Source organism: Phascolarctos cinereus, unplaced genomic scaffold (assembly GCF_003287225.1).
Source record: "Phascolarctos cinereus isolate Bilbo 61053 unplaced genomic scaffold, phaCin_HiC Scaffold_5;HRSCAF=322, whole genome shotgun sequence".
In the NCBI taxonomy this organism is placed as follows: Eukaryota; Metazoa; Chordata; class Mammalia; order Diprotodontia; family Phascolarctidae; genus Phascolarctos; species Phascolarctos cinereus.
This window is the reverse complement of record NW_027555958.1, coordinates 352,044,813-352,061,262: the sequence shown is the minus strand read 5'-3', so window position 1 is coordinate 352,061,262 and position 16,450 is coordinate 352,044,813. Positions and strand designations below refer to the sequence as shown.

General features: G+C 42.7%; 1 protein-coding gene across 3 annotated transcripts in view; it reads left to right on the top strand.

The window, feature by feature from the left end:
• Positions 1-6,163: 6,163 nt before the first annotated feature.
• PSEN2 (presenilin 2) overlaps positions 6,164-16,450 on the top strand; it is a 39,554-nt gene continuing 29,267 nt past the window's right edge. For 2 of the 3 annotated variants that reach the window (XM_020982133.2, XM_020982135.2), the window contains exon 1: positions 6,164-6,258. The gene's annotated coding sequence lies outside the window, so the exon portion shown is untranslated. Of the gene's footprint in view, positions 6,259-6,551; positions 6,663-16,450 lie in introns of those variants that run through there. The other variant, XM_020982134.2, reaches the window with a different exon arrangement.

Here is a 16,450-nt window from a genome sequence, read left to right as displayed (position 1 = left end):
CAAACCACTCTAGTATCTTTGCCAAGAAAACATGAAATAGGGTCACAAGGAATTGGACCCTGCTGAAATGACTTAACAACAACAATTAATATGAACAACTGAAGGCTGGATTGGGAATCATAATCAATCAACAAGTATTTATTAAGTCCCTACTGTATGTGGTTTTGCACTAGGCCCTAGAGTCAGAAGACCCAGTTTTGAATCTTACTTCTGTCACTTACTGGCTATACGACTTTGGAAAGGCTATTCAATCTCCCTAGGCTTCAGTTTCCTTATCTGTAAAATGAAAGTATTTGACTAGATGACCTTTAAGGTCTCTTCTAGTTTTAAATCTATGATCCCATGAATTGACACCCTTGTTCTTTTATCAACTATGGCTGGATGTTTAAAAAAAAAGCAAAATCTACCCCTTTTGTTGACTGACACCTCCTATGAACTAAACTACTTAAGAAGATACAGGTTCACCTGCATTTTATAATTTTATCCATATTATTTTACCACATTATATATCAACATTGTTCTTTCTATTATCTTTGGACTTTAAAAATACAAGTATTTATTATTTCTCAAGATGACCTTCAGCAGGTATTGTTATCTCTGTTGCAAGTTTGGGTAAATTGAGGTACATAAAAACTCTCTTTCTAGGTCCCACTACCCTAAGAAGCTAGAGTCCAATGACACTATACACAGTAGGACCCGCAGAAGAAATTACCACCAGCATCCACTAGATGTCCCTGAAGCACATCTGTTGGTAAGCCAGGAGCCACATTTCATCAACCTCTATCTAGCGTTTTTAAGAAAAATTTTGAGATAATTCTTTCTGAAAATTAAACAACAAAGTCGGTAATATGGTCACTGACCTGAACGCTCCTAATCTGTCTCATTTCTAACTGATTTCAAAACTTCACTGAATCTGTGATCCAGCATTTATATACAGCATATCCCAAAAGCCTTTGTTCAGTTTTTAGCTATCCCTAATGTGGACACTGCCTCCAACAAGTGGAGATTGCAGTCATCCATACTGTCTCATCCTGTGCAATTCTCATCAATTCGATCTTCCAAAGAATATCAACCAGACCTTCTGGAGGTGTTCCTCTAAGTCTTACTACATTCCATGGATGCAATGCAGAACTCTGATTCTCTATTCTCTCTCTTCCTTCATGGCTGGCTCAGACCTCTTCCTGATCATACATTTTCCCTAGATTTCCTTTATGTTCTGAAGTCTTTATGTTGCAGAGCAGGCACTGATGCATTAGTAGAGGGAGTTTCCTTTTGGGAGTTCCCAACATCAAGTAAAATCATGGGTTCAGAACAAAAACAAAACAAAACAAAACATAGTTTGGGCTATTTCTTGTACATGAGTCACCTTCATAATATGCTGCTGTTGAGTGACTGATGCTGACGATATCTCTCCACTAACTTGTGGATCACTTCCATTTTTTCATCTTTGTAGATAGGGATATTTCAGGATTTGTAAGTATACCATATAAAATGTTACCATATAGAAATCAGTGATAGGGTACTCAGTGTTCTCAGACTATGTTAAACTGAGTTTCCCCCCCATAAACAATATGCTCACTTTATGCTTCCTTGAGAATTTAATTTAATAATTAATAGTAATTAAGCCCCTGTAAGGTACTGTTTAAGGTGTTTAGGGTATAAAATGGATGAAAAATTCTCCTCAAGGAACACACAGACAACTCTAAACATACAATCTAATAGAAAAAAAATGTCAGAATAATACAGTGGATGCCTATCAATTGGGTAATAACTACAAAAATATAATGGAATATTACTGTGCTATAAGAAATGACTACAGAAAATATGGAGAAGCATGAGAAGACTTATATGAACTGATGCAAAGTGAAGTAAGCAGAACCAGGAAAACAATATATACAGAGACTACAACAATGTAAATGGAAAAAAACAACAACAACCCAAAACCAAATGCTTTGTAATTATAATGACCTATCTTGGCCCTGTAGAAGATCTAAGAAAATGCTTGACCCTCCTGTATTGGCAGAAGTAGGGAACATTTTATGTACTATAAGACTTGTTGAGTTGATAAGTTTCACTGAATCTCTTTCCTTGTTATTCCTCATAACTAGGGAAGGCTATCTCAGTAGGGGAGGGAAGATATATTAGGAAATGAAGATAGTGTTTAATTATTTCCAATTTATCCTGCATGTGGATTGTTTGTACATCACTGTTTGTATGTTGCCTCTCTTATTAGGATGTGAGCTTCCTGAAGGCCCTTTCTTTGTATCCTATGGCCTAGCATAGTACCTGGCACACAGTGGTCACTTAATAAATATTTATTAACTGAATTTTTAAAAGATATTAGTATTTTTTCTTTTTTTAATGAAATTTTTAGTTACATTTTAAGTTCTGAACTGTCTCCCTCCCTTCCCTCCCCATCTCATACTAGAGAAGGCCACCATTTGACAATATATGTGTGAATATGTACATATGTGTATGTATATATGTAAAACCATACTGTGCATACTTCTATTTATCAGTTCTTTCTCTGGGAGTAGATAATATCTTCTTTCAGATATCAGTAAATTTTAATGCCAGAATTAGGCTAAAATTGAGTTGGCTTCAAAGCCACTGTCTTTCATCTCCCATCAGAGGTAGCATATTTGTATGCTCTGAAGGTAGATCTGAATTTGAGAAAAAAGCCAAAAGTTATTCAGCACCAAGGCTAATGAATAAAGTGGATCTAAGTTGAGTCATATCAGTTGGGGTCAAAATTAAAGAAGTATCTTTCTCAAGTTGTAATGCAAATTTTCATGAGACTCAAAACTGTTCTGGTTATTAAAAAAGCAGAGCTCTAAAAAATGTGCACAGTGGAATTAATGCTTCAATATAGGGATAACTCCTGACAGTGGCAATTATGAAAGATAATACTAGTTTGGTATACCCTAACTACAAATTCTGTTCTTTGCTATGACTTAGTTTGTGAATGGGTCAAAGGAAGTTTCAACAGCCAATCTCATTAGTTTATTATAATCTTGCCTCACTATTACTAATACTGTCTTTTATTTTGCTTGTTTTTGTATCTCCAATCCTTATAGCACAGTGCCTGACACATAGTAAACATTTAATAAATGTTTGTTGACTTGATTTACCTTGTATACAATTCATATATCCCAGATGAACTCTTCCATGAAGTAAGCATTGAATCTAGCAATCTGCAACTGAGCTCTATACAGACCAAGCAGAAGATAAGGAAATGATTTCTCTAACATACATAGTCTGGTAAACTGTCAAGAGCACTGATTTTGGAGCTAGAACATTTCGACTAGAGTCCTGGCTTTATCACTTACTGGCTGTGACTTTGGGGAAATTATTTCACAAAAATGAGCCTCATTTCCCTCAGCTGTAAAATGGAGATTATATTATTTGCATTCCCTATCTTGTAGGATTGTTGTTAAAGAAAACACTCTGTAAACCTTAAACTGATATACAAATGTGAGTTATTATTATTGTATCATACATAGTTAAGGCTGGAAAGATTATCTGATCTAGTCTCCTTGCTTTACAGATGGAGAAGCTGACACTTAGAGAAACTAAGTTACCTGCCCAAAGTGGTAAAGCTAGTTAGCAGAAGAGCTGGGAGGTGAACCCATTTTTCCTGAGTTCTCAGTTTCTATTCTTTCCACTGAATCACACAGATGTGCCAACATTGGCAGCAAAATTAAAAATTCTAGGGGCAGAGCAGAACCAAGAGAACTTTGTACACAATAACAGCCACGTTGTGCAATGACTAATATTGATAAACTTAACCCTTCTCAGCATTATAAGGATCTAAGCCATTCCAGAGGCCTTGTGATGGAAAATAGTATCCATATCCAAAGAAAGAACTATGGAAGTTGGATCACTATCATTTTTTTTCCTCTTCTGTTGAGTTTTGTTTCCTCTCTCTGATGGTTCCTCCTATTGGTTTTAATTTTTATTTACAACTTCACTAATGTGAAAATATGTTTAATAGGAATGTAAATATATAGCCTATATCAGATTGTGTGTTGTCTTGGGGAAGGTAGTGGGGAGGAAGGGGGAGAAAAATTTTAAACTCAAAAGCATATAGAAGTGATTGTTGATAAATCAAAATAAATTAATAAAATTTAAAAAAGAAAAAAAATTCTAGGGGCAGCTAGGTGGTGCAGTGGATAGAGCACTGGTCCTGGATTCAGGAGGGCCTGAGTTCAGATCCGGACTTAGACACAACACTTACTAGCTGTGTGACCCTGGGCAAGTCACTTAACCCCATTGCCTAGCCCCCCCCCAAAAAAAAATTAAAACTCTAACAGTCCCATTAAGGGAAGGGAGGGAAAGAAACATGGTATAGTCAATCATTTAATCAGTCAACAAGCATTTATTAAGTGTTTACTCTTTGCCAGGCACTATGTGCCAGGCCTTGGAAATATAGAGAATGGAGCAAAAAAAAAAAAGACAGTGCCTGCCTTCAAGAAGCTTATATTCTAATGGGGAAACAATATATAAATGACTACATACTACAAGATGAATACAGTAGTTGGAAGTTAACTCAGAAGCAGGGAACTAACAACAAGGGAGGAAATAGTTGACTTGCTCAGGATTACACAGCTAGTAAGTGTTTGAGGTCAAATTTGAACTCACTTCTTCCTGACATTAGGCTCAGAGCTCTATCTACTGTACCACCAGCTGCCTCCTGTTATATTGCTATTTTTACACACACATCCACATAACTGAGTCCTCTCCTCTTGATCCCCCTCTTTCCCATGGATTCTGCTATCTAAATCTGCACCTCAGTCTTAATTCTCTAGCTTCCCTTTCCTCAAATCTCTGCCTACCTCATTCCAGGGTAGTATCGTCTCCTGTCAGCTGCACCTGGCATCCATTTCTACGTCAATGTCCAGGCCAGCAGAGGGTGGGTTTGCTTCAGTGCTAGAAGACTAGATAGATGTGCTGTCGGTAAGCCCGCCTTGTCTCACTTACTTTTCCATTCTCTGCTCTGGTAACACTGAAACCATTCAAGGCATCAAACTGTCATCATGACAGCAGATCTGGGCCTTTCAGTTGCATGAAAGGTGTAATATAATACTCATCTAGTTTTTCTTTTACATTTTTCAAAAGAGACAAAATTTCCCATTTTAAAATCTTAGTTTTTACTACAAGGTGTCACACAAGTGACTAATATTACTAAACATTACTTGAACAAATAACTGTCTGCAAAGCACAAACTAAGCATGTTACCATTTTACTTATTCAGTAATAGGTCAGAAGACTTATGTCACACCTCTCTCTCTCTCTCTCTCTCTCTCTCTCTCTCTCTCTCTCTCTCACACACACACACACACACACACACACACACACACACACACACACACACACACACTGGTTCACTATCTTTTGCCTACTTCCAACGACCTTTTGGGGACAGTGAGGCACAGCTGGAAGAGTGATGAACTTGGAGTCACAGATCTTATGTCCTATGCTCCCTTAACCTCACCGGGACATATCTGTAAAATGTGGGGACTGACCTCAATGACCATTAATCAATCAACCTTTATTTGTTGTTGTTCAGTTGTGTTCCGATTCTTCATGATCCCATCTGGGGTTTTCTTAGCAGAGATACTGGAGCCGTTTGCCATTTCCTTCCCCAGCTTATTTTACAGATGAGGACATGGAGGCAAACAGAGTTAAGTGACTTGCCCAGGGTCACACAGCTAGTAAGTGTCTGAGGTTAGATTTGAATTCAAGAAAATGAGTCTTCCTGACCCCAGGCCTGGCGCTCTATGAATGCACTGTGACACCTAGCAGCCCATTAACTTTTATTAAACGCCTACTATGTGCTAGGCTCTTTGCTAAGTGCCTACTTGTCCCGAGATTCAGTCCAACTAGGGCACTTGCAATGGCACCGGCTGAGAAACCTCAGATACTTGTTGCCCAGGCTGGTTCTCCCCCAAAACTGGAGTTCCTGGGGCTCCCGTAGTAATCCATTGCATACAGGAAGCCGGCATCCTTGAACCCTCTAGCCCACTGGCCCTGCTTTCACCCCGCCTCCAGCTGCAATTGGCCCACGAGCGAGGGATGACCACCACCCCCCGTCTCTGGGAGGGGCCCTCGGGATGAGCCAATGGGAGCTGCGCAACGGGACTCCCAGCGCCGGGAGGGGCGGGCCGGGCCGGGGGTGGTGCCTCGGCCCTGGGCTGGGGCTGGCTCCCGTTACCGGAGAGTTAGGTAAACATCGCCGGGGCGTTTCTCTGGGAGCAGGTGAGTTGGGGCTGGGGGAGTGGGCGACTGACAGCGGCGCCCCCCCGGTTCCCCGTCCATGGGAAAGCCCCCGCCTCCCCCCTCCCCCCGCGCTTTCCGGCCCCAGGAGGAGCGGGCACCCCGGGGTCCGGCGCGTGCGCTCAGGCGCGTGCTCGGCCCGGTGCCCGGAGTCTCTCCTGGCTGCGCGCGCCTCCCGGGTGCTGCCCTGTTTCGCTTCCCTTTACCTGCAGCACCCTGGGCTGAGGGAGAGGGATAGCGGAGCGTTGGGTGCCTCGCACTGCATCCCCGCGCGGGGCCTGGGAGCCTCCACTACCGGGGAGCGTGCCAAGCAATCTGACTGTGAACGCCGGGCCCTTGCGCTGCTGGGGAAGGCTGCTCAGGCCCACTTCCCACCCGTAGCCCAGGTATGAGTGGAGCACAGCTGACCCCAAGGTCTCTGCATCCCCAAAGTCCACCTGCCTTGTGTGCACTCCTCTATGTCGGGCCGGAGTGTGTGCATTTAAAGGGACCGTGAATATGACTGTCATAAGACTGGGTGAAAGGTTTCCCCTTCCTCTCGGTAAAGAAAACCGGTTGGGTTTGTTCATTCATGCCTTATGTTTTCCTGTTTTCACTCATTGGCCTACAGCGTTAGCCAAGTTGGGCCTGCTGCCTCTCTAGGTCGTGCCTGGGGAATTCATGTGCAAAGGAAGCACAGCAAAGCTTGTTTTTAAAGACAGCTTTGCAATGAAAAGTAACCTTAAGCATCACTAATAGTCTAACTCTTAAGAACCTTATGAGTGCATATACCTGTAGATATATGTATGCTAGCCCACAGAGCATGGCTTTTAGGATAGGGTGCCTGCTTCTGCTTTCCTCACTTTGCATTATTTTCTATACCTCTTTAAAAAACTTTTTAAATACATGTTTTAAAATACGTATTATTTAAAAATACATATAGTCCATATAGCACTGGGGTCACCCCACAGGTACGTTAGTTTTAGCAAAATGTCTGATGATTATGTATGCAAACTGATAGTGTCGCAGAGTACACTCTGTGTACCTAGAGTTATACTAGGAATTTGGTGGAGAAAGGGGAAGTAGATTTGATTTCCACCATGATGGGGTTTATTTTCTATTTCTGTAAGCATGAGCATTTTAGTTAGGTAGAATGTTGCCCTTCGAATTTGTTTTGAGGAAGGTAGAGTGGAAAGAGTGCTAGATTTGGCCTCAGAGGACCTGTGGATAGACAGTTCTGGAGTTAAAAGACCTGAATTCAAATTGTAACTTTGAATAACTGTGTGACTTTGGGCAAGTCACTTAACTTTCCTTAGCCTCAGTTTCCTCATCTGTAAAACAAGATTAGCCTAGATGGCCTCTAGATTTTTAATGCTATGGAACCCTACACAGAGCATATCACTTAACTAAAAGGTTCTCAGTTTCTTCATCTGTAAAATGAGGAAATTGAACTAGATGACATCATCGTCTTCTCCATCTATAAATCTGTCATCCTATTAATTCACTATGTCCACAAATTCAACACACACAGTGTTCACACATGGGCTTTGAGAAGCTCCTGGTGGAGAAACTTCTTCCGCTGATGCAGATGGTAGCTTCCCTCTCTTCTTCCTTCCCCACTCCACCGCTCACTGCCTTAGAGAATTGTTTGGGAACACTGAGAGATTGAGGTACTTGTCCAAAGTCTCACAACTAGTTTTTGTCATTGGCAAGATTTGAATGCAGGCTTTCTTGAGTCCTAAGGACCCTCTCTGGTCCTACCATTGGTGTCAAACTCAAATGGAAAAGGGACCACTAAACAGCACATAAAAATCTCCAAGGCCGCATATTAACTTAGTTTTAAAATGTAATGTTATCTAATGTTTTATTGTCTTTTTGTTTATTTTGTTAAATATTTCCCAATTACATTTTAATCTGGTTCAGCGTAGTAGAGAGTATTGATCTGCTAGGACTCCTCTGCACAATACCATGCTAATGTTTACCATTTTTACATGTAAATTAATTGGCACTTTTCTGCCATTCAGTGATCCCTGCTTTCTAGATGAAAACACCTAGACAGCCTGGAGCAGGCTGTTCAGAATTAGGAAGCCCAGGTGGTTTGATTTATTGTCTCTCCTTGAAGTATCCTTCATACACATAGCCTGTCCTTTCTCTAGGGACTTGAGTGCTCAGGCAGCTTCCATCTGTTTGATGTTTCAAGGAGTATTTAAAATCACTGTACAAATGATGTCATTGACACGAGATTCAAGTTCCTTTCTGTGAAATGCATGTCATGAGTCAGTGAGGGTGGAGTGATTTGTAATCATGTGAACACAATATTTCTGCTCCTCTAAAGGCAGACTTTCTAAGAACCCAGTGGTGAAACAAATGGGTGATTCTGTGTTGCATGGACAGCCCAAAGAACCTAGGCATCCCTGCTCCCAACCCAGAGTTTTATTTCTGCCAGGCTGTCTTGCTGAGAGGTCTTCAAGGAGTTGAATATCCATAATTAGATGTAGGGGCCATTATGACTATTTAGTTGAGGTGGGCTATGGGCATGATAGTAAGTTGCTATTCTCCAGGAAGGTTTTTGCCATTTGGACTGGAAATACTAATTTCCCTGGAGACAACAATTTGCATGTTTTGCTTGCGAAAGTTAGTCTTCTGTTCTTGTGTTTTTGGAAAAATACCCAGAGGTTGCCATTTATCTTTTCTGGAAGGCTGATTATCACCCCCTTTCAGCTCTTTTATTTATATTGCTCCCCAGTATCACCTCCTGCTTAGTTTCCTTCAGACAGGAAGCTCTCAAAGTCATCCCACCTTGACTGCTTCTTAATAATAACCTGTTACATTGTGTACCACTTGTTTCTTTTCTTAGAGCTTTCACATACATTATCTTATTTAAAGCAACAGCCCTACAAGCTAAGAGCAGGGCAATCATTGTCCCATTTTACAGATGAGGAACATTAACCTTCAGATCTGTTAAGTGGATTTGTCCGAGGTCTGGAACTCAGGTCTTTTGCCTTATTTCTACTCAATTCATTCTTTCACCAGATGGTACTGCCATTGTGATCTCAAAGAGTCTAGCTTAGTCTACCCCACAAAGGATTTTAAAAATAAAATGGCTTTTTTAGAACCTACAGTGCCAGTGTGGCCTACTGAATGGAAAAGCATACACTATTATGAGTCAGGGACTTCGGTTCCAATGCCGACTTTTCTATTAGCTAGTTTTGTGAGCTTTGGCAAGTTATTTCCCCACTCTCCTCAGACCCTTCATCTACAAAGTGAAGGAACTGGATTTTTCCTTCTTCCCTCAGTTACTTTGTATTTATCCTATTTGAATTTTGTATGTTCATACATTGTTTCCTTCAATCAGCTCCCTGAGGATCAAGAATGTTTTGTTTGTGTCTTTATGTCCCCAGCATGTGGCATAGAGCCTGGCACATAGTAGGTGCTTAATAAATATGCTTCTTGAATGATCAGCTAGATCAGTGGCCTCAGACTCAAATAGAAATGGGCCACTAATCTGTACGTAAGAATCCCTGCCAGCCACATATAGACTTAGTTTTAAAATGTAAAGTTGTCTGTGTCTTATTGTATTTTTATTTATTTTAATAACTATTTCCCAATTTCATTTTCATCTGGTTCCTTCAGGGAGCATTGAGGTGCCCCATGCTCTGAGTGTTTGATGTCTCTGATCTAGATGATCAGAGGCCTCTTGCAGCTCCAAAGCTTGTGTTTCTTGACATGGATTCAGTGTAACAGCCGAAATGGCTTTCTGTTGAAAAAAGTTTATTTAGCTTAAAAAGCTAGAATTGGAATTTTTAAATATCTTGAAGGGCCAAGCACATTTTTATGTCAACTGTTGTGCCTTCTATTCAACTTTCAGTATGAAAGTGTCTAGAGGTCAGGAGTCCTCTTTGTTTATTGCCTTGGTATCCCTTGTACCTAGCACTCTGTCTGGCACATAGCAGGAGCTTAATAAATGCTTGTTGAATTGAGATTGAATGGAATTAGGGTTAGTGACAGAAAGAGGGTTAGAAAAGGAGACAGGGGCAGAATTAGGGTCAGAGATGGAATTAGGGTTTCCTGGTTATAACTGTTAGTTATTTCAGGGTCAGCTCCTTCTGTAAGATTTCCTTACTATTCAGAGGGATATTGTGGCCTGGGGGAAGAGTCTTCTCTGGAGCTAGGATGGTCCAGATACCTGCAGAGGTGAGCACTAGCATGGCCCCCTTTAGGATGCTGCCCAGAACATGTCTTTGCAGGCGCTTGAGTAACTTGCCCTAACCCAGCTAGATTTGCCAACTTGGGTCAGTCCTTTGAGATCCATGCAACTATTGCTGGTCAAGCAGAATCCATGGCAACCCCAGGAACAAACAGCTGCTTAAAATCAATGAATAGGAAGGACTTCAAATCTGAGAGCCGTAGAACGTCAAAGGCAGAAGGCACCTTGGGGATCATCTGATCAGGTCTTCCTCATACAGATGATGCAGTATCCTTTTGGGGAAAATGTAATGGATTTGTAGATTGTTACAAAGCTGAAAGGGAATTTAGCAATTATTTAGGCTGTGTTGGTGTAGGAAACAATGTAGGCTTGGAATTCAGGATACCTTGGTTCAAATTTTAGTTTTCTCGTTAGGTGTATTACCTTAGAGAAGTCACATCACTCCCCTGGGCCTCATTTTCCTCATAAGAATAGCTAGCACTTATTACTAATAATTATTATTTATACGGCCCTTACAGTTTGCAAAGCTCTTTACAGATATCTCATTTATCTTCTAAACAGCCCTAGGAAGTAGCTACTATTATTATCTCCATTTTACAGATAAGGAAACTGAGGCAGACTGCAGTTAAGTGGCTTGTCCAAGGTTCCACATGTAGTATCTGAGGCTAGTTAGGAAGTTAGGTCTTCTTCAGTCCACGTCCAGCGCTCTGTCTGCTGCAGCACCTAGCTACCTCATTTGTAAAATGAAGGGTTTGGGACCAGATTCTCTCTAAAGCCCCTTCCAGCTCCAGGTTCTTTGATCCCTTATTTTTTCTGAGACAATCCTTTTGTTTACAGATGCCAGGCCCTGGTAAAATCTGCCTTGAAAAAGACTCTGCAGGGGCAGCTAGGTGGCGCAGTGGATAGAGCACCAGCCCTGAAGTCAGGAGGACCTGAGTTCAAATCCGGCCTCAGACCAAACACTTGACACTTACTAGCTGTGTGACCCTGGGCAAGTCACTTAACCCCAATTGCCAAAAAAAAAAAAGAAAAGAAAGAAAAAAGACTGCAACTAGAAAGAGGGCAACAAACAGATGAAAGGTGGGGAGGCAGCGTGGATGCAGTGGAAGGTTGTTGGATCTGGACTCAGAGGCACTGGGTTCAGATGCCGACTCTGCCACTTTTACCACCTTTATGGCCTTGATGAGTGGCCTTGAGCTGTATGTCCTCAGTTTCCTTATCTGCAAGGTGAGGATGTTGGATTCAGTGACCTCCAAGGCTTCCTCCAGCTCCTTCCAGGCTCTAGATCTGTGAACTAAAGATCCCTTGAAAGCATGCCTAGAAAAGAGGTTCCCTCTTTCCGGTCCTCCCTGGGATGCAGAAGCTGCTGGAGTAGGCCAGTACTTAAGGATTGTATCTTACATGTCCAAAGCAAGCCTATATCTCCACTGGCATTTGCCAGAGGTGTGGGTCAGTGTAAAAGCACCTGGGCTCTTTGTTGCCCGGGACCATCAAAGGAGATGGGAGCTCTCTGAGTGAGAGGCACCACATAGCCTAGTGATTAGAAAGCTAGCCTTGGAGCAGGGATGGCTTGGGCTCAAGGCCCACCTCTGACCCTGGGCAAGTCACTCATCCTGTCAGTGCTCCAGGAAACTCTCCGAGACCACGAACTGCAGAGTAGGCACTGACCTGCATTGGTAAAGGGGGGTTCCTATTCTGTGCATTCTCTACCTGTGAAATCACAGCACCAGTCTCTGCCCTTAAGGACTGTGTGACCTTGCAGATGACAGCCAAGAGCTTGGATAAACAAACCAGGGGCTCTGAAGACTGTTTCTGGGAGCCTCACCTTCCTCAATGGGTCTAACACAGGTGATGAGTGAGATTAAAAATAGTCTGACTTTCCAACGGGAACATACTGCTTTGAATATTAAAGATACACAGCTGAGAGAAGTAGCTTTGCTTAATGTGATTGCAGTGAATGTAGCCACCTGGATGTTCCATTGCAACACCTCTCACCAGCCATGAGGTCGTCAGGATGCAGGAGCATCTAGTCCATAGACATATGTTCTTTCGTGACAGAATCCTTTAAAAAAGGTCTGCTCCCCTCCCTGCCCCCTGTGGGGGCTCAGCATTCTAGGGGTATATGAATGCAGTCAGTCCATGTGGAAGTGCTGTGAGGAGGAGAGGTGATTCATGAAGTGGACTGGAATTTGGAGTAAGTGGGAGAGGAGGACGTAAATTGAGGAAAGCCTTGGCCTTCCAGCCTCATTCATTCCTCGTCAAGGCCTGCACCAGGTGAGGGGGTGGTATGTTATAGTGGGAAAATTGCCACATTTGTAGTGGGCCATTTTGTATCTAGGTGACTGCAGAGAAGTCAGGAGCCTCTCTGTGTAAGAAGCAAAGGGGTTGGGCCAGCTGGTGTCAGGGATTCTTTGTGTCTCTCAGTCGGCAGCCCTCTGGGCTCACAAGGAACTGAGGAGGATGGCCTGTTTCTGGAGGGGTGGGGTGGAGACAGGGTGGTGGCTGGTGCCGTTAACTGTACAAGACTCATCTCAGTATATTGGATAAAGCCCAGGACTGGGAGAGAGGAAGGCCTTGGTTCACATCCTGCCTTAGACACTTTACCAGATAAGTGACCCTGTGCAGATCACTTGATTGCCATTTCAGTGGGCTTATAAAGGGATAAAAATTATAGCACCTACTTCACAGGGTTATTGAGAGGATCAAATGAGAGGAAGTATAGAATGTATCTTGAAACTTTAAATCGCTGTATCAATATCAGCTATTTTTATTAATTTGTAAATCAGAGAGCTGTTACTTTTCTAGGCTAGAGCAACGCTTTAGGGGCCCCAGCATGTTTCTTCGACTTGGTGATGTGTGTCCACTCCCCCTTGGTTCCCTCTCTTGTATTACAAATGTCTCCAGTCAGAAAAAAAAATCCATAATTTTTCCTCACTGCTTGTTTGGGGGTGGGGGTGGGGATGAACGGATGGACTTTGAATTGTTGGCTTCTGGTGTTTTTCATGTCCTTAAATGTGTGTACATGTCATCCCCAGGGCTCCTTCCCTCCACCCTCCCATCAGAATGGAAAAAACAAGAAACCTTTATTAAAGGCCTGCTTTGTGTAGAGCATTGCCTTAGTCAGTGGGGCTAATACAAAGTGTAGCCAAGACATAGATTATAGGATAGAAGTGGAAGGCTCCTCATTTTACGGATGGGTAAACCAAGCCAAGAAAGGTGACTTGCCCATGGTTAAAAGTAGTAAGTGTCAGAAGTGGGATTTGAACCCAGGTCCTCTGACTTCAGAGCCTATGCTTTGGTCTCTATCCTTATGGAATTTTGAGTATAATAACTACTTAAAGGCAGAGTCAAAGTCGTTTCTTTTTTGTGTCTCTGGCACGTAGGTCAGTAGGCATTTAAGGAATGCTCGTAGGACTGAATTCTTCATAACCACTTGGGAAAAAAAATTCCTCTCCCCCCACTTTCATAGCAATAGGAAATACAATAAAATATTGGGGGGGATGTTTTTATCTTTTATTTTTGAAGTGTCACTTTTCTAGACAAGACAAGAAAATTGAAGGCCAGAAAAGAGACCATAATGAAGACTGCTTGGACCCAAGGGACAGTTGACTGGTCTGTACTACGCCAGTGGAGCCCTCATGATTGATTCCCCTGTGGATAACTCAGCCTGCTCCTACCTTGTCTAACGACTAAGGCCTTCCTGATCTGCTAGCCTGGCTGGCTGCTCTGGGGATGGACAGGGCACATAGCTGCTGCAGGAGTGTTGCATTACATAGGCTGGCAGAGCTGCTCTGCTGTGGGCCTGACCCTGAACTCCAGGTCCCAGGTCCCGCCGCCACCCTTGGCCAGAGCCATCTCAGCAGCTGGATTGTGGGAAAAGCAACTGCCCGGGTTGGTTCCATGTGCACTCAGCCAAGTGTGACTTGATGGATAGTGGCCAAGATGATTGAAGACATGTCCAAGGACAGGCTCTGGTGCTGGGGTGATCATAGAGGGTTATGGAAGGGGGATGATGCTCCGTGATTTCCAAGGGCAGTACTCACAAAGTAAATGCTCATAAAGGCAAGGCTGTAATCATTTCTCATGCAGTGAGGTTACCGTGGCCACTGTGGGAGAGCATACGAGGTTTTTGTACCTTTTGTACCCCTCTACCCTGTGTCAGTTGAAGCCAGCCTGTTTTTGTTTGCTTTCTTAAATAAATAGGGTGCCCTGAACCTATTCCCCATGCTGCAGACTCAAGTGAGGCTGCATAAGTACTTAATATCCAGTGTTCCAAATTTGCTTTTAGAGCAATAATTCACATCTCCCAGAAGGCGCTGCTTTTCTCCATAGGGTTTTTGACATGTTGCCAGTCCTGCTGTCATTTGGCCTTCAAATTTAAGGGCAGACCTCCTTTGCATTCCTCCATAAAGCTCATTTTGGATCTAAATAAAACAGGAACTAAGAGGAAAGTGGGTCACTGGGTTTCATTATAACCGCAGGGAACTGCAGGCCTAAGCAGGTTTGCTGAAATTCTGCAAGTCAGAAGGGACAATTCTGCCAGATCCGCTCATTCAGCTTTTTCAGCTAGATACACCTGAATAATGAGACCTAGTACTGGAGTGTTTTCTATAGATACTTGTTTTAAAAGGTTCCCAGGGCCGGAGCAGGTTTCAGCAAAAATGTTCTTGTTCAGCTGGATGGGTTGCTGTGGGAAGGAGGACTTCCTGATGTAGCCCCTTGGTGCCCTGATCAGACTTGATTTGTTTGTTTTCTTTTCCCCCTCCCCTCAGCCCTCCACCACCTGGCCCTGCCTTAGCTTTGAGATCAGTGTCAGGTAACTAGAGCCTGGGGCCATCTGTAAGTCAAATAAATGGGCTCTATAGAAGGACCATGGGAGGAGGGAAGAGTGGTTGGAATCTTCGTTTCCTTGTTTGGATATCGCTTTACCTCTACCAGGTGTGTCAGTTGCACAGCCTTACCCTTACCTGTTTGGGAGCCACGGAATTCCCTCCCCCACTCCCCCTGGATTACTTCTGTGCGTCAGCAAAGTTTGGGGTGGACAAGCATCTTGTGGTGTTGCTTGGCAGAGTTGTTTATAAATTGTATACCGTCTGAGTGACTTTTTCTCTAAGGACTTGTGGGCACTGTGGAAAACTTAGCTATATCTTGGAGAGCAAGGGACTTGGGGAGTGGAAAGAGCATTGGACCCACTTCACCCCCAATTTAGTCTCATCTTTGCACTGTCAAGGAAATAATCTCTCACTGGGCCTCAGTGTCTTAATCTGTGAAAGGATGCTGCTTTAGTTGATCTCTAGTCAGTCAATCCACAAACATTTATTCAATGCCTACTCTGTGTCAGGCACTGTGATGGGTGCTGGGGTTACAAAGACTTGTCCTTGCCCTTGTCAAGATTTGCAGCTCTTAACCAAGTCAAATTTATGAGAATACAAATCATTCCCCAATTGATAAATGATCAAAGGATATGAACAGGCAGTTTTCAGATGAAGAAATTAAAGCTATCTATAGTCATATGAAAAAATGCTCTAAATCACTGTTGATGAGAGAAATGCAAATCAAAACAACTCTGAAGTACCAAATCACACCTTTCAGATTGGCTAACATGACAAAACAGGAAAATGATAAATTTTGGAGAAGATGTGGAAAAATTAGAATATTAATGCATTGTTGGTGGAGTTGTGAACTGATCCAACCATTCTGGAGAGCAATTTGAAACTATGCCCAAAGGGCTATAAAATTGTGTGTACCCTTTGACCCAGCAATATCACTTCTAGAGATCATACAAATGGGAAAAGGACCCACATGTACAAAAATATTTATAGTAGCTCTTTTATGTGGTGGCAAAGAATTGGAAATTGAGGGGACGTCTATCAGTTAGGGAATGGCTGAACAGGTTGTGGTATATGAATGTAATATTGTGCTATAAGAAATGATGAGCAGGCAGACTTTAGAAAAACCTGGAAAGACGTGTATGGACTCTTACTTAGT